Source organism: Callorhinus ursinus, unplaced genomic scaffold, assembly GCF_003265705.2.
Source record: "Callorhinus ursinus isolate GAN/ISIS: 27379988/994484 unplaced genomic scaffold, GSC_fseal_2.0 scaffold9, whole genome shotgun sequence".
NCBI lineage: Eukaryota > Metazoa > Chordata > Mammalia > Carnivora > Otariidae > Callorhinus > Callorhinus ursinus.
The window spans coordinates 25,189,374-25,212,245 of record NW_027397071.1 but is presented as its reverse complement, the minus strand read 5'-3'; the positions used below and the strand labels follow the sequence as shown (position 1 = coordinate 25,212,245).

The following is a 22,872-nucleotide window of genomic DNA, read 5'->3' as shown; positions in this document are numbered from 1 at the left end:
GCTTTTCTCCTCAGGCCACAAGGACACAGGCAGGATGGGCCTGGCCCATTGTGATAGCTCTCCTCTTTGGGTCTGGCAGAGAACTCCCTGGAATATCTTCACCTGCAAAATCAGGGACATTGAGGCTAGGTCTTAGAAAGCTGTTTTCCATTTCAATTAAGTATGTGTGATTCGAATTTTAGGAACATGGTTTGGAGTCATCACAACAAAATGTTTTATGAACACAATTTCCGGCTTGCAAATAGTTACAAAACTGACTCCTTCTCACCCATCTGTGGGGTGGGAAATTAAGAACAATTTAAATGGGTCTCACCTTCCCCAGTTGCTAATAATTCAGACCACAAGCCCCACTCACACCCCACGTTAGTCAGCCACTGTGGATTTAGGGGAGGAAATAAGAGAAGGACAGGCACAGGGGTGGAGCGGTGGGGCGCTCCAGATATGTGTATTTAGTAGGCAGTGGGGTGGAGGAAGGGATTAAGGCAAGAAGAAAATCTGCCTTACACCTCACTTCGGTCAAACGCTTTTTAGGAATCAAGTTGCAAATCATCACTTACCCCTGAGAGCAGACTTTACTTCAGTAGAATTAGCTGGCCTCCCAGCCGGCCTCTGGAGAATCATCAGCCCAGGAGGGGCACAGGGGTGCTGGGTGCCGCTGGCTGATTGCAAATCAACAACACCTATTCTACCTTGGAATCCCTACAGCAGTGGTTCTCAGAGTGTGGTCCCCAGACCAGCAACATCAGCATCAGCTTTACCTGGGAACTGATCAGATGTAAATTGTCAGGTCCCACCCCAGATCCACTGAATCAGAAACTCTGGGAGTGGGGCTCAGGAATGTGTTTTAACAGTCCCTCCACTAGCAATGCTGATGGACACTGCAGCTTGAGACCCTCTGACCTGATGACCCCCCCCGCCCCAGGTCTTCCTGAAGTTAATGTTGGGCATTCTGTATAGTTTATACGCAAAGTCAGGCCTCTGACTCTGGGGAGATCTGCTGAAGCATTTCCATGTAATGGGAAAACAAAAAGAAACTTAATTTTACTTATACAGGTAGATGAACTGAAAAGGCACAGAGAGAAGGCTGGATGGTGCTGTTTTAAATCACTAGGCACAGGGATGCTGTGCTGGATTCTGTGCTAACAGCCCTTCATTTTACAACAACCCTATAGCGGGTATTTCTTTTCTATTTTATGAACGAGGAAACAGGAAATTCATTGTTCAAGTTCACTCTGGTAGTAAGTGGTGGAGCTGGGATTCACTCCAGAATGTTGGCCTCCCAAACCCCTGCCCTGACCTGCAAAACCCCGCCTTCTCTGCTGAGAAGTGATGAGGGGATTTACAGGTAGCTCGGTGAGCGGGGGCAGGAAAAGCTAAGGCCAGGGAGGAGCCCAAAAGCCCAGCCAGACGGCCACGTGTGCTCAGCAGCGTGGCAGCCACTACGGGGTGGTACCTAGTGGCAATAATTCACTTACACTTAGGAAAGATTGGTAATATATGTTCACTCAAATCCAAAAGGTAGGTAGGGAAGCAGTTATTTTAGAAAGGCTGAAATGCAATATGGTTGCACTGAATGGGATAAAATAAAAATATCACTTAATTATTTTGGAAGACTTACCTTTGCAGAAAACAACCCATTTACTGATGGCATTAGCTAGATAAATGAAATATTACTGCAATATACTTTCATTCAAATGCATGGTGAGTTTTTTTGAAGAATGGGTTTCGTTTTGAACTCTGGACAGGCGAAGAGTGTCACCATTCCTTGTATCTCACCTTACGAACTCGAGTGTTGATGCAGACAGCCCAGAACATTTCTCCCACGGTTTGGGTAGTCAGCACCCTCCCAGGAATGCACTTTAAACTAGAAAGCTTGACCAAAGCCAAGCAAGCGTAAGCAGTTTGTTATTACTATTATTGTTTCAATAACCATCTTCGGCAAACTTACCAGTCTTGTCTTCTTGAAAAAAAGAAGGTAATTCTTTTTCCCTGGTAACGGGAATAACTTATGAAAATAATGCCTTACAATACACAGAATGATGCTATGGATAGGCAACGCTCAAACAGGCAATTAATTAGTACCCGGGGCCCCCTGCCTGTTTCTCACCAGTATTTCAGCTCTGCCCTTGCAAAGAGGGGTAGTGGCATTCACATGAAACACTGGGGAAGTCAAAGCATTCCTATTCTGAGGATGGAAGGAACATTAATTATCCCTTTGAATCCTATTGGGTGAAGTGGGTTTTTTTTTTTCTTTCCTTCCCCAATCACAACAGGAGAATTATTTCCTAATAAAACTTCCACTAGGCCAGACGGTGTTGATGGAACATAATTTTTAATATGCAGTGGCCTGGAATCTGACAGATATTGGCAGAGTGGGTGCCCCTGTTTTAAAAAGCTGAATGTGGCTGACAGTAATATCACTGCTTCCTTATGTCTACTATAGTCAGTGCAAGGTTAGACAAATACATTCCCACCAGCACAAAATAGCAACCTTCCAAAATGTATGTCAGTGGTGTATTTACAGCCAAATCCAGAAGGAGCTTGCACTTCTTATGCTGTTCCCATTAATGAGAAAAATGTCAGCATCCATAAGCTATTTTTTTGTTCCTGCTTATCAAATCTTTCAAAAAATTGATAACTAGTCTTTATAGATTGTGAAAGTCAGATATAACTCTGAATGTATTACTTTACTGGACCCCTTGGGGTAAACTTATCACCTGGAAACCATTTTACATGGACGATTTGACTTTCATGTGGCGTGTCATAATGCACCCTAGATGGAAATCTAAAATAAAATATCTGGACTGCAACCTCCCTCTTGGTGGAATTTATGATTCCCTCAGTACAATAATTTTGAAAATTGTATCCCTTAAGCTACAAGACTTGATATATTATTAACTGCTTGGATTGAAGAAGCTTTCCAATAGGCTTACGTGCTATCTAGAGGCACGGATTAATTTCTATGGAACTACAAGCTTATCTCAAACTGTTTTTCAGCAGTCTAAACTGCCAGCTTCATCTTCTTCCTAGGACAGAATAGAGTGTCCCTTTCATCTCTGGCATCTCCAGGATGTGCTGCTTTTAGAAGAGCTCCTCCACAAGATGGGGACCGTGGATCCACTAGAGACTTGGTTGTGTTCAGTCGATCACACCCCAGGGAGATGGATGTCCACTTAGGGCTCTTATCTTTCTATTTCTCGTGGCATTTTCTCGTTTTAATTTTAGTCTGGCCAAACTGAACTGGTGAACAGAGAATGCTGGTAGGAGGGAGTCTGGAGGGCACTGTTTTCATGGGTTTAGAGAACAGCTTTTCTTCTTTAACTTGAAGGGGCCTGTATTGCTGGAGGGAAACTTCAACTGTCTTCTGCTTGCTTTTACTGCTCCTCTTCTCTCACACTGACGCTGGGCCTTGAAAGTCAGCAATGACCACGAGAACCACAAGACCGTCCAAGGGCAGAGAGAGCCAGGAATCTTTCTGCAGGGCTCATTCTAATAAGACTCGTTTTTCCCTTCAGCCATGCCAAAGTTGAGTTGGGAATGCATTTAATTATATGTTTTACAGTCACCTCTGTATATTGTAAAGATATTACTAATTGTCCTGATATAAGGACAGCTTCCATAAACACTATTTCTAAGGACACCAAAGTGCAGGGCTTGAGAGCACATTGCCATAGAAACCAATGTGGCCTGTGGCCGTAGGTACTAGGAAAACATGAAAGTGTTTAGGATCAGTCACTCCACAAGAAGAAATTTTACAGCTCATGTGTGAAAGAAATGGACTGAGCTTTTCCCCAATTTGACAACAATCCCAAAACCTTACATGACATTACCTGTAGCAAGTTGCAGAAATGAAATAAACTTTTAAAGACTATCATTAATAAAAAACACATTTTTATCACCCATATTAGAGGATAGATTAAAGAGGTAGTCAACTGTAGTGGAAAAGTGTTGAGGTGTGTAGCCAGCAAATCGATCCAAGTATGTTCGTTTTGTGGCTTTTGTGAGGTTTATAATTTGTTGTGATTTTTTTCCCTCAACCTAAATTAATACCAGTAATTTTGTATTCTTTTAAATAGGGCCCTCCAAATTGTATAAGCTTCAGGCCTTGCAATACCTGGATCCACCCCCAGGGTGGTTTAATCACACTTCTCTGATAACCCAATGCCAAACTTTGGATAATATAATCATCTTCTATGTGTATAATTTTGATCAATTACCAGGACTAAGCATTTAAGAGTTTTAATATCTTTCTTAAAGCTAAAGCATCATATGTATCTCCACAAATCATTTTAAGAGAATATATTGAATATATCAGCAAATTGACACTGGGATTCTTTTTTCAAGTTAGCATAATAGAGTTCTCTTGAAGGCTCTAAAGTTCTCTATGAAACACAAATATTTATGGTGACTTTCTAAATTTCCCTTTTTCCTTGCTAGTTATTCAATTATTTATTAGTTATCTTTAATCATCTGTTAGAAAGTGTGTATGCACCAACGATTTTTATTCAGCTAGTAAATGTTCATTTGTCAGGTTTAAAACTATGTTGACAATTAGCGACCTGGGCACCTGGGTGGCTCAGTCAGTTAAGCATCTGCCTTCAGCTCAGGTAATGATCCTGGGGTCCTGGGATCGAGGGCTCCCTGCTCATCGGGGAGTCTGCTTCTCCATCTACCCCTCCCCCTGCTGCTCATGCTCTCTCTTTCAAATAAATAAAATCTTAAAGAAAAAAAAAAAAAGAGGGCCGCCTGGGTGGCTCAGTCATTAAGCATCTGCCTTCGGCTCAGGTCATGGTCCCAGGGTCCTGGGATCGAGCCCTGCATTGGGCTCCCTGCTCAGCGGGAAGCCTGCTTCTCCCTCTCCCACTCCCCCTACTTGTGTTCCTTCTCTCACTGTATCTCTCTCTGTCAAATAAATAAATAAAATCTTTTAAAAAAATAAAAATAAATAAAAATTTTAAAAAAGAGAATTAGTGACCTGACTTATTTAATAAGTAACTCAGTGATCAAATACTCAATCAGTAGGAATCAAGTCTGTTATTTAAAGATACTATTTTTTATGAGAAGATCTCAAGTTATCACTTCAGTGATCATTTACAGGAAAATGTTCTCCTTAAGGGAGCTATGGGCCTGTTGGCGAGGTGAAGGTAGTGTTTGTATTTCTATGGCCTTCCCAGCAGCCAATATACAGCAAGCGGTTTCTAAACAAGCTCTGTGCTGCAGGTGGGAAAGGAGCCAACAAGCACCCTGACTGATGCAGGGCCAAAATTGAGGGCATATTGGAGAGAAACCCATCGGCTTCCTCCAGGCAGCATGGGGGGACACTTGCCTGGGAGTAGGGCAGATGATTCCAGGATGTGTCTCTTGCTGGCCGTGAACTCCCAGCCACAGGCCATGGGACCAGGAAACAACGGTGGGCACTTGGGAAATTTCTGGGACTTTCTGGGCTATGGTAATTTCCCCACTCATCTTTCAGCCTGGCTGTTAGAAAACTTCTTCGAATACAAACACTGGCGCCTCCTTCGGCCCTTCAAAAAAAGGTTGACCCTGCAGCAAGCGGACCAATGAACATTACAGAAAGCGCCACATAGTCGCTTCCCTGGGAGACTCCTGGGCACACATCCCTCCTTGTTGGCTGTACAGAACACCCAAGTCTGCAGTTGGTAACTTTGGCTGCCACGGAGCCTTTGCATTTGTAGAACATTTAGCTTATTGACCTAGATGTTCTCATGTTTAGGAATAAAAAAAGTAGTTTAATTAATTCACAATAAAAATCCTCCATTTCATAGAAGATAAAACTCATATAACCCAAACAGAATTGAATGTGTGATATGATGCAGTCATCAGCATGCAGCAGCCTTAAAAATGACAATATCTGACCTTAATATGTGTGACTCTATCAGGATTCCATTGTCGACATGTATATTTTTCAATATTCTTCTCTGAGCTGAAATCATGTCATTTATATGCAAATGACCACATCTTCAGCAGCTGCTGCTTCTCCGTTGAAGCCAAGGGACTTATTTGCACTTAATAAAGCCTCATAAATAGGTTTTGCCTCTAAAAGGGTGGGGGAGCAGGAAACCCATCAGTAGCCTTTTACAGTTACAAGCTTCTTTTTGTTTTGAAAGCTAGCGGCCACCCCTAACAGGATGGTTCTCAGTTGCCAAAGAAACACCACATCCTCACCCAGCCAGTTCTCCCCCTTCCCGCAGAAAACAGGTGTTAGTGTCCTTCACGGGGCCTTCTTCCATTGAAATTGGAGGCAATGCCCAATCTCCAGCAGGGGTTGTGATTTAATCCCAACTTCAGTGCAGGGAGGGCTGCCCTGTGAGCAGAACCTCTTGCCAAGGCAGTAAGAGCAGGTGCCCCACTTGGGGAAGAACCCCGCAGGCCCCCCTCAGGCTGTCCTGAGTGAGGGGAAGAGGAGCTGAGGAACTTCTGGGCAAACAGAGGGGAATTTTTCCTTTTATGAGTTACCAGTTTCCCTTTTAAAACACTCTACACAGGGGCACCTGGGTGATTCAGACGGTTAAGTGTCCGACTCTTGATCTCAGCTCAGGTCTTGATCTCGGGGTTGTGAGTTCAAGCCCTGCATTGGAGAGCCCAGAGTGGAGCCTACTTAAAGGGAAAAAAAAACCAAACAAACAACCAAAAAACAAAAAGCACTCTACATAGAGAAGGGGCAAGATTGGGGATTGTTTGTAGGCTCTGATGGCCCAATCAAACAGCATTAAGACAACATTAAACACACCTTCATTCATGTGAGTAGTACACAGCATCTCTCCTCCCCCAACCAATCCCATCTTCCTAGCTGGCCATTCTTTTTCAACAGAATTGGATGACAAAGGAAGATGGTATGAATCTACCCGTTTTCTTTTAACGCTCCTGTAAAACCACCCAGGCTTCTACTTTGGGGTCAACAGAAACATTTAATTCACCACTTAAGACCATTTAAAACATACTAAAAAAAAAAAAAGAAGACTATTATGGAATAATTGTCTCCTGCTGTTAGATGTAAGACAAACCTGAGGCACTTATGAAAAATAAATAATGATGGGAAGCAGGGTCATTTATTTTTAAAGCACTGTGTTGCTGATTTGGTAATAATGACCTATTATCCTTGTCAGAGTAATAGACTGTTCCTGGAGCTTCATTTCTGGTGTGTGAGCAACTGGCATAGTAGAGATGATTATACTGTCTGATAAATGTGTATAATCATCAAAGACACTGGTTGACAATACTGTCATTAAATTGTCACCAGCTTGGCAGAGAGACAAGCATCCCTACCACATCAACCTATCAAAGATGTTTATAACTGCAACAACACCCAAGCACGATATTAGTGCAGATAACTGAAATCACGTACCCTCAGAATCCAGCCACGCACGAGGAGCAACGTGTGGCCAGGAAGGAGATGGAAGGGGGAGGTACCTGGCCCTTGCATCAGGAGTGCTGGGTTCCCCTCTCTAAGCCTCAGCGTTGTTCATTTTTAAAAAACAGAGCTATCTGTCCTCTCCATCTCACAATAGTACTGTGAGTATCAACAGTTTAAAAGATATAAAATACAGAGGCGCCTGGGTGGCTCAGTCGTTAAGCATCTGCCTTCGGCTCAGGTCATGATCCCACGGTCCTGGGATCGGGGCTCCGCATCGGGCTCCCTGCTCCGCGGGAAGCCTGCGTCTCCCTCTCCCACTCCCCCTGCTTGTGTTCCCTCTCTCGCTGTGTCTCTCTCTGTCAAATAAATAAATAAAATCTCCCCAAAAAATAGATTCCTTCTTTTTTGTACGAGGTTGCTCTTGATATATTTAAGATTTTATATTGGTTTACTTTTTAAAAAATGTGATAAAATACATTTAATATAATTAAATTATATATAATGATATATAATTATATGATAAATATATATAATATTACCATCTTAACTTTTTTTTTTAAGAGAAAGATATAGAGTGGTGGTGGGGGGCGCCAAGAGAGAGGGAGAGAGAAAATGTGAAGCAGGCTCCATGCCCAGCACAGAGCAAAAAGTCAGAGGCTTAAGCAACTGAACCAACTGAGCCACCCAGGTGTCCCCCATCTAAACCATTTTTAAGAGTACTAATCAGGGACGCCTGGGTAGCTCAGTCTGCTAAGTGACTTCAGCTCAGATGATGATCTCAGGGTCCTGGGAGTGAGCCCCGCATCGGGCTCCCTGCTCAGTGGGGAGGCTGCTTCTCGCTCTCCCTCTGTTCCTTCACCTCCCCCCCCATCTGTGGTCCCTCTCTTTCAAATGGTTAAATAAAATCTTTTTTTTTTTTTAAAGAGTACAATTCAGTGTTAGGTATATTTGTATTGCTGTGCAACTATCACCACCATCCATCTCCAGAACTCTTTTCATCTTGCAAACTGAAACTTTGTACCCATCCAGATAATAACTCCCCATTCCCCTCTATCCCTTCAGACCCTGAAAATAATCGTTCTACTTCTGTGTCTATGAATTTGACTACTCTAGATGCTTCATGTGTGGAGTGTTTGTCCTTTTGTGTCTGGCTTATTCCACCTAGTATAATGTCCTCAAGGTTCATCCACATTGTAGCATGTGTCAGAATTTCCTTCCTTTTTAAGGTTGAATAATAATCCATTGTATGTATATATAACATTTTTAATCCATTCACCCACTGATAGATAGCTGGGTTGCTCCTATTTTTTGGCTATTGTGAGTAATACTGCTATGTACATGGATAAACAAATATCTCTTTGAAATTCTGCTTTAATTTTTTAAAAAGATTTTATTTATTTGTTGACACAGAGAGAGAGGCAGAGAGAGAGCATAAGCAGGGGGAGCCGGAGAGGGAGAAGCAGACTCCCTGCTGAGCAAGGAGCCCGATGTGGGGCTCGATCCCAGGACCCTGGGACCATGACCTGAGCTGAAGGCAAATGCTTAGCCAACTGAGCCACCGAGGTGCCCCAAACCTTTATATATGTATTTTTAAGATTCTACTTTTAAGTAATCTCTACACCTGACATGGGACTCGAACTCACAACCCCAAGATCAAGAGTTGCACGCTCGACTGACTGAGCCAGTCAGGTTCCCCTTGAATAAAACCTTTAAAAAAATAATAACAAGCTGCTTGGACGTGTACCCTATACACTTCTTACAGAGTTTGATATTTGACTAAAGTAAAAGAATAGAATTTTGAATCCACAAAATTCCATACTGTTCCATATTTAGTCTGTTGTTTGGGCCATATGAGAATCTTTTGAATCCTAGCATTCTTTCACTAATCAGTAAGTGAAAATGTTGAACAATTTAGGACTGAGGGGCCAACCTTTAAGTTATTCCTCCCAGAAACCTTCCTCTGGAGTTATGAAATTTCTTAAGTAGCACCATTAGGATTACTCAACAAGTTAAAAATCTTCCTACCTGGAACAGCCAGCTCATAGTTCTTTCATAAGGGTATCATGAGATTCTTGGTGAGGCTGAAATCCCAATACTCTTTGTCTATAAAATCCCCCTGATTTCCAGTATATACATACCCCTTTAGAAAAAGAAAATGCATTTAGGTTGGTATGACCTTACCAAACCTACACTACTCCTAGCGATCACTATTTACACTGGAAACTGGTAAAACCATCTTTAATATAACTAGTTCTAGGTTTATTGATTACTTATTCACAATATTTAGTCTTCATAATTTCTTAAAGACTTCTGTTGTGATTTCAACTATTTAGTCTATAAAAATAGTAATGATAGAAGAATAGCTACTGTGCATTGAGTATTTATTATGTGCCAGGTACTGGTTAAAGTGCTTTATGTTGAATTGTTCCCCTACCCTATGAGACAGACTATTATCCCAATTTTTACAGGAGAAGAAACTGAAATTTGGACTGTTACTGTTAAATAACTTGCCAGGAGAATAAAGTAGATGCTAGGTGTATCTGACTCCAAAACCCATTTTCTCAATCTATTATATTACCTTCCCTTGGGATGCAATGGTTCAGATGTGGAATCTTGGACAAGCTGGGGCTCCTTTCCTTTTTACTAACATTTATTCCATTCTTTCCAGTCAATCTTCCAGTCTTCTTTCCCGGGGGGTGGGGAGGGGGGTGGGCGGGGGAAGGTAGTAAAATAGGAGTGGAGAAGTTCTTTTCCTCACTGCTACTATAAGCTAACTTAGCATCAGTATTTTCAAGCTGGGGCTTTTCCCTTCCCAGAACTCCCTGTGCTCTAAATTTTTAATTTTCTTTAGCATTTTTACCTGTTTCTGGACATTAGTCTTCCTCTAAGACTTGAGTTACTTCAAGACCTTGGGTATGTGTCATCCTGTTCACCATTCACCCATGTCCATCAGAAAACTTGCTATCCAACTACAAGCTTGCTACCTCACTGGATTCCTCCAGCTTTTCTTCCTCACTGGGACCATTGCAATGGTCAGAATCCAAATGTGCACTTATTCATTTTCATTGTTTGCTTTTCTTCTAACAGAGTCACTATCATGTCATCAGTTAATAGGCGTTTCCATTGGCCCCATCAGAACCGTGCACTTTAGAGAAAGCCAAGCTTGCACTGCACAACCTGCCCATTCTCTGACTGCATTTGGCAATAGCACTTGGCTTGGTGTTGTATGTGATATACACATTTCTTCTTGCAACCTCTCCCTGCATTCTCAAGAATTTCCTGGGGTGGCACACTCAGAACATCAAGAAAACAACAAATCTGCCATGACTCTGTCATATAGAAAACTTTCTGGGTGATAGCCAGGGAAGTTCCGACGTGGAGTGGAGGTTAACAACTTGGGCTTGGAGTAGGGATGGTGCCATCTCTTCAGCTTTACTTTCCTCAATTAAAAGTAGGGATGGTAAGCATGGGATAATAGGATAATGTTATGTAATGGATGTAAGTGCTCCTTAGCACCGTGGCTGTTCATAGTACCATTTTTTAAGTTTCTCCGCCCCATGTAAGATTTTGACCAGCTGCTCTAAGCTCCTTCCCATTCTACCCTATTAACCCAATGGCATACCCTGTCCAGTGACTCCCAGTGAAGACACTTAACCACTTTCTAAAGGCTTTGTGGACATTTTCCTCATCCTCTAAGTGGTTCATGCTTGTTTAATTTTGCATATAGAACAGAGGCCAAGTAGATTAAAAGACACTGTTCATGGTTGAAAATATCTTTTTAGAAAATATCTTTGGGGTTTAAAACCCTAGGAGAGGGGAATTAACTCATGACAGGACTGATTTCTTCCCACACTTAGGATGCCCCTCACTCACTCTCCATCTCTCTAAAGGCCTCAGAATAAAGGAGCTAGCAAAATGAGCTTGTGATGAATAAAAGGCAAAGCAAGAGCTTCTGCTGTGGTGCTTCCCTGGTTTATGTCATAGCTCGGTCTTGGATTACAGGTAGAGTTTGGGAAAGTCATTTCAATCCAACTAAAATGACATCAGTGTAGCTCTGTGCCATGAGCCCAAAGGTGGCACATTAGTTTCCCTTGCTGCTATAACAAATCACACAAACTCTGGCTTAAAACAACACGAATTTATTATTTACACGTCTAGAGGTCAGAAGTCCAAAAATCAGTGTCACTGGGCTAAAATCAAGGTTGCTTGACTTTAAAATCCAGGGCTACATCTCTTCTGGAGGCTCTAGGGGAGAATCCATTTCCTTGACTTTTCCGGAAGCCACCTGCATCCCTTGACTTGGGGCCCTTTTTCCCATCATTGAAGCTAGCAGTGTAGCTTCTTCAAATCTATCTCCCTTTCTCTCTGTCTCTCTGGCCTTTGCTTCCATCCTTCCATCTCCTTCTCTCTCTTGCTTACTTCTTTCATTTATAAGAACACCTGTGAGTACATTGGGCCCACCTGGATGATCCAGGATATTCTCCCCATCCCAAGACCCTCAACTTCATATGTTCAAGGTCCCTTCTGCCATGTAATTTGACACATTCATGAACATGGGAGATTAAAACATGAGTATCTTTGGGGGCCTTATTTTGCCTACCACAGGTGTATATTATACATCCTCTCCTCAGTCATAGGGCCCAGATATTATCAGTCTCCGTTTATATTTGGCTGTCAGTACTTCAAATGGAACAAGTTGGCATTCAAAGAAGCTGAAGTTAATCAAATAAAAAGCAGGTATCAGCATGCACTTTATCACATCACCAAGAGAATCAAAACAGTATGATAGTAAATTTGACTTCTTGTCATGTTGAATTCCTCTTTTGGTGCTACATTATCAGAAAGAGGCAGTATTGTTATAATGTAATTTATATAGTGCCTTCCCCTGAGTGAGGAACAGAATACTCCTCAGGACCCTCAGAGAATAAGTCTATCTCTTTTTATCCCAGCTCAGCCACTCCAGCAATATAATATGCTGCAATATTATATCTGTGTGCAAGAAATAAATCAGACTCACAAAATTTAAAGATGTGCCCTTAAAGAAATTCCTTTTGGAGTTCCTTTTTTTTTTTTTCCCTTTCATTTGAAAATGTTCTTTGGGTGGTATAGAGCCATTGACCCACATTAGATTAATTAGGTCAATTAGCCTTTATGTAGTAATTGCCACTCAGGTGGCTTTGAATAATTCCCTTTGAATAAAGATGTGCCTTGAAAAGAGATTATAACTTAAATTCCTGCCACACAGTAGCATTAAGAAAACATGCATTTATCAATTCTTTCTGCAATATGGCTTTGGGTATAGGAATGATATTGGGTAGAAAAAGCTTAAGGACTCTACCTTGATGAGTTGATTATTCACATTTACACATTGTTAAAAGCCACGTGTATAGTTTCCATTTGGACAGGCTGTTGGTAACCCTGAATGCTGAGCCTAATTTAGAGCAACTCCCTCTCTTCTTCCAAACTGTCAATATTAATTTCCACATTTTCAAATTTACACTGGCCCTAGCATCTAATCTTGGACTCTTACTGGTGATCTGGATTATCTGAAATTTTTTGCTTTCTGCTTCTCTCCTTCACCATCCTCCCCATAGCTTATGTTAATATGAAAATAGCTATCACTTAATGTGTATTTTCTAGGTACCAGACAATTCATTCATTATTGCTAATTGTTACTTTGAGTTAACTAACAAATATTTGTTGAAATATTTGCTCTAGATCCAGGAGATACAGCCCAGTGAACATCTTTATCTCCGTGTAATACTTAGGAAATAGAGACAGAGAAGTTTAGTGACTAGCCTAAGCTAGTCATGCGTTTGGACAAGGCCCCCAGTCAGCCTGGCTCCACAGCCCAGCTCTGCCCACCCCACCAGGCTGGAACTGCTGTCTGATTTAGAGGCCATGTTTGAAACGAATTCAACTGTTGCCAACGAGGTCAGAACATTCCAAAAATAATAAAAGGCACTTTAGAAATGAGGTTGAAAAAATAGACAATTCCCAACTACTCAGAACACAGATCCCAGCTATTAGTAATTAAAGGCTTTAATTTTTTTTAGCTTCAAGATTCTGATGCCTGTACAAGTGCAAAAAAGCTGATATATTCAGTAAGAGTACCCATGTAAATGTAAATGGAATGAGGGGTAGTTCTAGTTGCATCCTTTCTGCTTTCTCTTGCTCTAGTTCACTCAGTCCCTGATAATATATGTTGGACCAAGCCAGTCACATCGTCAGCTGTGTAATGACAGCTGTGTAGTCTTTGATCTCCCACTGCAGGGGAAGGACTCTGTGAGTAAATTAATTCTATTGATGATAATTAATTCTCATCAATTCTATTGATGAGATCTGGACATTTGAATGGCCTGGAATATGGAGATTCTTTTGTTCCTGGTTGTTGGTTTTTGTTTGTTTGCTTAAGATTCATTTATTCATTTGAGAGGGAGAGGAGGAGAGAGCACGGAGGGACAAGGGAGAGGGAGAGAGAAACTCCTAGCCAACTCCACGCTGAGCGCAGAGCCCTTGTGGTGCTCCATCTCATGTCCCTGAGATGGTGACTTGAGCTGAAACCAAGAGTCTGAGGCTTAACTGACTGCACCAGCCAGGTGCTCCTGTTGGTTTGTTTTACAAGTGTTTTAAGCTTTAAAACCTTTTGAGAATCAGAAAGTTTCATATTAGAATGTAAAAATGGCATTTCTGGAAGGCAATTTGACAATTTATTTCAATAATTTAAATGTGCATTTCTAGTGAAAGGCAAATAGATAAAGATATATGTATAAGAATGCTACTTGTAACATTAGTCATTAAAAAAAGTGGAAAAAATCTAAATATACATCAGTAGGGTAGTCATTAAATAAGTTGTGCAGATCCATGCACATAATACATTAAAAATGATTTATATCAACCAATTTATATTGTACTCTCAAATGAAAATAAGATTAAAAAGCAGATTATAATCCCACATTAAAGCCTGTGTGTGTGTGTGTGTGTGTGTGTGTGTGTGTGTGTGTGTGTGAGAGAGAGAGAGAGAGAGAGAGAGAGATCTGGATGGCTATACTCCAAAATATGCACTGTCATTATTACTAAGTAATGGGATTGAGGGTGATTTTAAATTCTTTGTACTTCTGTATTATCTGAAATTTCTTCTTTTATCCCCATTTCCTTCTTAGATTACTCAAACCACCCCCTACTGACCACTATGCTAATGAATTTGATGTAAATCTTTTAGTTTGTTTGTAGTCCTACAAAATTTTTTTTATACAGATATTTTAAATTTACTTAGATGGTATCACATTCTGTTTCTTATGTTTTCCACCTAATAATATGTGTTTTAGATCTATGTTGCTACATGTACAAGTCTATTGCATGTAACTGCTGAATAATTTTTATAATATAGCTACTGTAAATAAGCACGAGCTTTCATAATCAGAAAAAAATCTAGCAAAGCTCTTTTTATTGTGAAGAAAGAAAGAAAATAATCTTTCTTCTAACATAAGAGTATGAAGCCATAAATTGTTTTACATAATTTTTCCACAAAAATATCCCAATGGAGAAATATTTATTACACTGGCGATTCTATTTTACTAAACACCTCTACTTTATATAAGTGCTTGGACACATGGAACTCTTTTCTATAAATACAGAAAATTTAAAGAGAAAAGAGAATGTTTCTTTCTACGAAGTTTCTGAAATGCTTGACTTATTTTAGGAGGCAAAAATTTCAAAAGACAAAGTTATTTTGAAACTGAAAAGTAGTGAAACGAACTCATTACAGTGTGTTCTCACTATATATTGAAAATGAAATTAAAATCATTTAAAATAAAAGAAATATGACATTGTAATGCAAACAGAAATTGAGGAAAGTCCCAAAAGGATAGGAAATAGTTGGTTGATGGACAGCACAGGAAAATGAAAAGACAATCAGAAGAAGTAATAAAGCCTATTGGGAAAAACCTGAAATTTATATATTGAAAGTTCATAATTTTTAACATAAAAATCTAATAATAACTTTAATCCCTTTTCTTTCTTTAAACTTTAATTTAAGGATAAAAATAGAACTTCAAGGGTAACTTTATTCAGTCATATTTTTTATAAGATAGATATCAAATACTCTCAGTAAAAGCTTGTGTTTAACTTTCAAACTTTTCTTCAAAACAATATATTCTTAGATGAGAGGTGTGAAAAAAATCACATATAATTTATATTATGGGGGAAAAAAACACCAAGATGAGAGTCATATTCCAAGCAGATATGACCGAAGTATTGTGATCCCAGAAAAGGTCACAAATCACTGTGTTTCTTCTCTTTCTTATTTAGGCTAGTTTTCACTGATAGCAGCAGAGAAGCTTTATAACACAGCACTGGCAGACAAGACCAAGTTGCCCATATTAAGAGGATTTTGTTAAAAGCAGGGCCTCCTTTTTTTCCTCTCTCTCTCTCCAAAATATTGGGTTTCAGAATGAAGTCATTGAGCTAGGGAAGATAAGTAGCCTTTAGGGGAGGCAGGTCAGAAAAGGAGATTAAAGTACAAAAGCTTAAGTGTGAAAACTAAAAAAACAAAATAGTAACCTGAAGTTTCAGAGTCAAATGGGAAGAAAAGATGTCTACTCATGTTGATAGGGGACCTGCACAGGGGAAAGGCCTCACCCAATGATCGGATAATCTATGGAAAAGGTCATAGTAGCCTTGTTTCTCTGGAAACTAAAGTTAAACTGGAGACAGAGACCAGAGGATGTGTCTTGGCTAAGAGTCCTCTTGAATTTGCCTTAAATTCTCCAACAGAAAAACTCTAAAGATTAGGGGAAAACATGGATTTTGATGATTTGATGTAACTTTAAAGATGTAGTATTTCAGTATTTCAGTCTAGACAGAATGGCATTAATGATTATGCAAAGGGTTCTCTAATCACATAAAGTTCAAGCTTTGTAAACTTTGGCAAGTTATTTAACTTCCTCATGTATAAAAATATATGTACATAATGGGAGTATTTACCTCATCGGACTACTGAAGGAATTGAATATGCCATCCATAAGGCATAGGGCAAGGTCCAGCTATAGTACATATTCAGTAATGTTGGCTAGTACTGGTAGTAGATATGATAGGAATTTCTTTTGTAAAAGCAGGTATGTTTACCATTTGAGCATTTATCTGATGACTGAGATCCAGATCTGAGTTTCTACACCAGTTGATGTTAGTATGTTGTATGATTTTTAATAGATCAATCTGAAGATGTTAGTTCTTGCTAATAATATTAGGAAATGAGACTTCTTTCACAAATCTATCACTATTGATAATATTTTGGGTCCAAGTTTCAGTTTGTAAGCTCAAGGATGCAAGAAATGTTTTAATTTCTATTTCAAGCCCCCATTCCACTAGATGTTGGGACAACAATCTCAGTCAATGCAGTTTCCCCTCCCCTTATACTGGGATTGAAGGTATGTTCCGGGGACCGTTACCTGTCAGTTGTCATCATCTCTATGCTGCTATCTGGTGAAGCACACCTCCTGGTCCTGACTGGCAGTCCATGAAGTTTACAGCTGCATCCTCCTTGTGTTGGACACAGTTTCTGGGACTTTTGGGAGACTGAGGAAGGAATGGGGCAACAAAAGGCCCTGCCTCATCCCCGTAGTAGCCTCTGACTCATGGGAAATGCTTCAGCTACTCTGCATGCTCTCCTGGGGCACAGAGGCTACCTCAGTCTCCCTTTTTAGCTCTAACTTACCACACCGCCATCTCGACCCTATTGCTCCTGTGCCATTGGCATGGGGGAGTGGGGAGAGTTCTGGAGTCTTGCCACCTTCTCAAAGTACACTGGAAAAGTGACATTCTTTCTGCTCTCGAATTTCTAAAATTATGCCAAGAGGGGTGTTCTCTTTTTTCCTAAACCTTACCACACTCGACTTTAGAATAAATCCAAGAGAAAGCTGAGCCCAGGTTTTTTCTCAGGTACCCAGCATCTGAGCTCTTTTCTTTTCCTCTGACTTCTCTCCTTTTCCCCAAGTCTAGAGAATCTTCAGTCTTTTTTTCTTTTTTTAAGATTTTGTTTATTTATTTGACACAGAGAGAAAGACACGGAGAGGGAACACAAGCAGAGGGAGAGGGAGAAGCAGGCTTCCCGCGGAGCAGGGAGCCCGATGTGGGGCTTGATCCCAGGACCCTGGGATCATGACCTGAGCCGAAGGCAGACGCTTAACGACTGAGCCACCCAGGGGCCCCGAGAATCTTCAGTCTTGAAGACAGGAAAAACGGGTTTTGATCCATCAGGTATTTTTCCAATTCTTTTGTCTCAAGTCTGGATCTTAGATCTGAGACGTTAAAAATCAAGGATTTGATAACCCTCCTTGAGGAACATCTACTTCATAGTCTACCTGCCTCAATGAAGGAGGCAACAGGAAAAAAAAGAAAAACAACAAAACAAAAACAACCAACAACATTGGTTAATACCTCAAAAATACATCAAAGTAGGAAGGGATGTATGTTTTATCGTTTCCATCTAAAACTACATTTTAAATACTTTAACTTTCCATAATGAATAAAAAAGTCTTCCAACTAAAATATTTTTCTTTAGTTAGAAACATGGGTTATTTTATACACTGTTGATAAGTGCTTGATTTTGTAATTTCCTTTCAGCTCAAATTGTAAATATTAATTACATACCTTATATGCATGTAAATGATCCTAACTCCAGTCTGCTAGGTGCGGATGACTCATTTCTTTAGTTCCCTTATCCCCTTGTTTTCTCCTTCCAGAATCTGCCAATATGTTCCCTCTGTGACCTTTTGCTCTTCTCCAAATTTACTCCATCCTCTAAATTCATTCTTTTAATAATCCACTACCCAAAAGAATGTGTAGCTTTCCTTTTCATAAATTTGTCTATGTATGCATGTTACCTCCTTAAGAAGTCCAGAAACTACAAATCTTACGTAGAGTCTAGAAAAACTTGCTGATAATATAATTTGATGGTGATGATATTAATTTTTTAAAAACCCTGGGGTGCCGGGATGGCTCAGTCAGTTAAGCATCCAACTCTTGATCTCAGCTCAGATCTTGCTCTCAGTGTCATGAGCTCAAGCCTTGCCTTGTTCTCCATGCTGGGTGTGGAGCCTACTTAAAAAACAAACAAAAACCAAAAAACCTTTGATAACTTTAAAAGTCCTATATTTTTGTTGCATTTTGATCATTGTTACCTGGATCACCGATGGGTCCCTTGAAACATGAGCTGCTCATATTCATCTTTCTAAGACTAGTTCATGACATAAGAAGTAGTATAAAACAGCTGTTCAATCACTATATTCAATGAAAGAACAGTAAGATATTTGGTCATTTCAAACATTAATGCAGAGCAAGACCATTCTAACCTACGTACACCATAAACTACAATACTTATGTGCACAGTATTTTGAAACTGTAAGTATAGCAGCAGCTATGGGTAAAATTGTGTTTAGAATTGAACTATTTTGGTTTATAGCTCAAAAAGAATTCCTTAATACATTTAAGGAAGAAGAGAGCAAAGTACATTTTACATTTATGATGAAAGATAGAAAGTTTACAAAAATGGGTATGAGTTATAACCTTTAATATTAGTTACTAAACTAGGAAAAGTATGGTGCCAATCGGGGTTCAGTTCTAGTTCTACCAAGGATTAATTGAGAAACTATGGGCAAATAATTTAGTATTTTGGTAGGCTGTTTTCCAGTTCTGTAAGTTGAAATTTTGAATTAGAATCTAAAGGGTTTTTTATTGTACCATTCAATTATTTCCTTTATTATTTTTTATTGTACCACTCAGTTATTTCCCTTATAAAAATGCATCAGATAATAATGGAAAGAAAAAAATTAAAGTAATTTTTAAAGTAAAATAAAACTTTTGTAGTGAATTAGTAAAAATGACTGTAGTAGTAGCTTCAGTACCTTTTCTGGGCCGCTGTAGATTTGAAGCACTTTAAAGGACAGTACCCCAGGAAGAAGAGAGTATACCTACCAGTGCAGGAGTGAAAGGATCAGATCAGTTGCCCTTGATTGAATCAACTTTGTCCTCGATTGTTCTCTATTTAAAGACTGAAGTATTGGAGCCATTGGAATAAAGATTCAGCATACTCACTGTTTTGTGGGGGTTTTTTTGACATTGCCATTAATAATCAACCTGCTGGAAGGGTTGTCTTTGAATTTTTTCTGATGTGTTCCCCCAAACATGGGATAAATTTTATTGTCTTTTACAGGTGAAAAGGGGTCAGGGAAATTAACTCAGAAGCCATTATATAATAAGAGTTTTCAGTTTTGCAGCATTGTCAAAGATTTTCAGATGGTGACTTCAGTGAAGAAAATGAAGGAGAAGGGGAATCTATTAATGGAGGATATTTTGAAGATGAGAGTTTCTCTGTTAAACATAACAAGGGGGAAGGAAACAAAAGGTTTATAGTTCTTCATAACCACAAAACCCAACTTCTCATTTAGATGGGTATCATGTTGTTTTTGGGCAAGTGAATTCTTTTCAGGAAGTTGTGGGAGAAAAAAAACCAGAAAACAGATGCAGTGAGCAAACCATTTGCTGAGATAGATACTCAGTTGTGGAGAGCTAATTCCCAAACTAGAGCTAAGAAAGAAGAGAAGGCATAAATCTTCCTCCTCCTCATCATCCAGTGACTCATATAGCTCAAGAGATTCTCAGTCCTATTCTGATTCTGAAAGTACTTCTGAAGGGAAATTTTATTTTATCTTATTTTTAGATTCTTTTTAAAGATTTTATTTATTTTAATGAGAGACAGCATGTGCAAGTGCAGGTTGGGGGAGGGGTAGAGGGAGAGGGATAGAGGGAATCTCAAGCCAACTCTGCGCTGAGCGTAGAGCCCTACATGGGGCTCCAACTCACAACCCCGAGATCATGACCTGAGCCGAAACCAAGTCTGATGCTTAACCGACTAAGCCACCAAGAAACCCCTGAAGAGAAATTTTAAAAAGAAAAAAGAAACACAGGAAAAAATTCCCAAACACACACACACAGACACACACACAGACACATGAAAGAAAAGCAAGAAAAGCATTTACTGAAAGTGAGGTTGAAAATCTTAAAGCATAACACCAGTGTATTGTCCATCCAGAAGAGTTCCCTCCTATACCTGAAAACAGATTCCTAATTAGAAATGCTCCTAAAGCTGATGACAAAGAAAGGAAAAACAGGGAGAGAGAGAGAGAGAGAGAGATCTACCTAACTTGCAGCCTGCTTCATATCAGAGGAGACTTTAAGTTACTAGGTCTAGCAAAGAAATTAAAGGAATAGGACCAAGGACTATCAAACTCCCTCCACATTCAGATCAAGGGATCATTTCAGACATAGTAAGACTGCTTCACATTGGAGGCAAGAGATTCAGAAAGCCCAAAGAATGAGGGTATCCAGTGGTGAAAGATAGAACAAAGGAGCTTAACAGTGAGTTAAACAGGGGCACCTGGGTGGCTCAGTCGTTAAGTATCTGCCTTCGGCTCAGGTCATGATCCCAGGCTCCTGGGATCAAGCCCCGCATGGAGCCCAGCACTGGGCTCCCTGCTTGGCGGGAAGCCCGCTTCTCCCTCTGCCCCTCCCCCTGCTTGTGTTCCTTCTCTCACTGTTTCTCTCTCTGTCAAATAAATAAATAAAATCTTAAAAAAAAAAAAGAGTGAGTTAAACAAAAGAAACTGAAACAAAAGAAAATCAAAGAAGTCTAGCTAGAGTAAAAGAGAAAACTGTAACTGATCATAGGCATTTGTCCAAGAGTCCAAACAGAAAAAGTGAAAAGGAAAAGAAAACTAAAGACCATTAATCTAACAGTAAAGAGAGAGACATTAGAAGAAATTCAGAAAAAAGATGATAAATATAATAAAAAACAAGGTGAAGAAAGGGGCCAAATCTAAAAGTGGGCGTAAGAGCAAAAAGAAGTCAAAGAGTTAAGAAAAGCATAATACAAAAATAAACATAATACAAAGCACAATGGAATAAAGAAGATGGGGGTCAAGGAGTAAAGAAAGGGATCATAAGAATATTAAAGAAAAAGTCTGAGTCTAAAGGAAAAGATCAGGAAAGGGGTAAAATTAAAGAGAAGTTTAAATAGAATCAAAGAGCATGAGCACGATCATAATAAAAGGAAAAGAATAGATGCACAATGTAGAAGGGAAATACAACCCAAGGCAGTTACAATGGTCCTCACTCATCAACAGTTACTCATCTGTCCTTACTCGTCCAGCAGCCTCAGCACCCATCCCAGTACCTCACTCTCATCTAGAAGAAATTGGGCTCACAGACAAATACATAGGAGATAAGGTGCCCAGCAAGATTCTGAAAAAGAAAAAAAAAAAGAGCTTTTCTTCTCTCTTTATCCATAGTTGAGGGGAGGTTGAAATATGGTAAAATGGTCCCATTTTTTCAACAAAAGTTAATTCTGCCAGCTACAAGAAGACTTGGAAACCAGATGCCACTTCTCAATAGTTTAAGAAACATGTGACCTGGAGTATCACCTCAATTTTGTCACCCATAAACTGAGGTTCTTTTATCTGACCCCAATATCAAAGGGATACTATAAGAAATATTTGTATGATATTTTTAAAGTGCTTGTGGTTCTGAGAGGGAAAACTGGTATATGGGCTGAGACTATAAAATAAAGCTTCCAAAAATGAAAAAAAAAAAAAAGGCAGTTACAATGGTAGAACAAGAGAAAGAAGCTGACTTAAGGGCAGGAGCAGAAGGATGGGATCTAGAAGCCATGACAGAACTGGCAGAGAAGCAAGGAGTACCACAGATACAGAGAACAGGAGTACAAGAGGGCAAAGCCAGTACCGGGATAGAGAAAAGCAACATCAAGAAACAAAGGTAGGAGGGGGAGGGGGAGAGAAGAAAGTCAAAGCAGAAACAACGAAAAATAGAGAAATCAAGGAAGTTCACCCTGGAAAGAAAATGCTGAAGGTCAGAAAAGAATATATGACTGGGGCGCCTGGATGGCTCAGTCGTTAAGCATCTGCCTTCGGCCGGGGTCCTGGGATCGAGCCCCGCATCGGGTTCCCTGCTCAGTGGGAAGCCTGCTTCTCCCTCTCCCACTCCCCCTGCTTGTGTTCCCTCTCTCGCTGTGTCTCTGTCAAATAAATAAATAAAATCTTAAAAAAAAAAAGAATATATGATTAAAAACATGATCGTAAGAGATCAAATAATAACAGGGGGGAAAGGCTGATAGAGATTAAAGTCCATTCTCAAAATGAAAACAAAGTAGGACAATGAATTGAAGTTCTCCACATTGAAAAATATGGAGTATGAGAAGTCCACATCTTCAGTGGAAAAGAAAAACCAAAAATCAAAGGGACAAGAAAATGACCATGTACCTGATAAAAATTTAAAAAAGTTTGGTCATAAAAAAATTTGATTATGAGTCCAGCCCTAGAAAAAATGAAGACAAAAGTAGATGAGTGAGTTGTGGAACGTTCATTTCCATTTTGTCTTAAATTTTAAACTGTAGAAACTTACTGATGAATCTCCTTTATGTTGTT

At 39.8% G+C, this 22,872-nt stretch overlaps 1 pseudogene; it reads left to right on the top strand.

The window, feature by feature from the left end:
* LOC141373457 (uncharacterized) overlaps nucleotides 1-22,872 on the top strand; it is a 46,202-nt pseudogene that overhangs the window by 18,440 nt on the left and 4,890 nt on the right.